We start from the raw sequence: 242 nt of genomic DNA on the forward strand, positions 1-242 counted from the left end.
TCCTCCTCCTCCTCATTTTGAACCTGTTTCTTCACCTCTAAGTAAAGCTAATAATAGTATGTACGTCACTTAGGACAGTGGCATGAGTAATGCATATGACCAAACGTTTATCACCGAGCCTGCACCCAAAGACCTCTCAGTAAGTTTAACTCTTGCAGCGCGTCTGAAGTCTCCGGCCCGGGGCTGGAGGGAGAGCCGCGCACGGCTCCGGGGCCTGCGCGGGGGCGGGGAGGAGGTGCCGG

The sequence above is a fragment of the Pteropus alecto genome, unplaced genomic scaffold (assembly GCF_000325575.1).
Source record: "Pteropus alecto unplaced genomic scaffold, ASM32557v1 scaffold25, whole genome shotgun sequence".
Taxonomy (NCBI): Eukaryota; Metazoa; Chordata; class Mammalia; order Chiroptera; family Pteropodidae; genus Pteropus; species Pteropus alecto.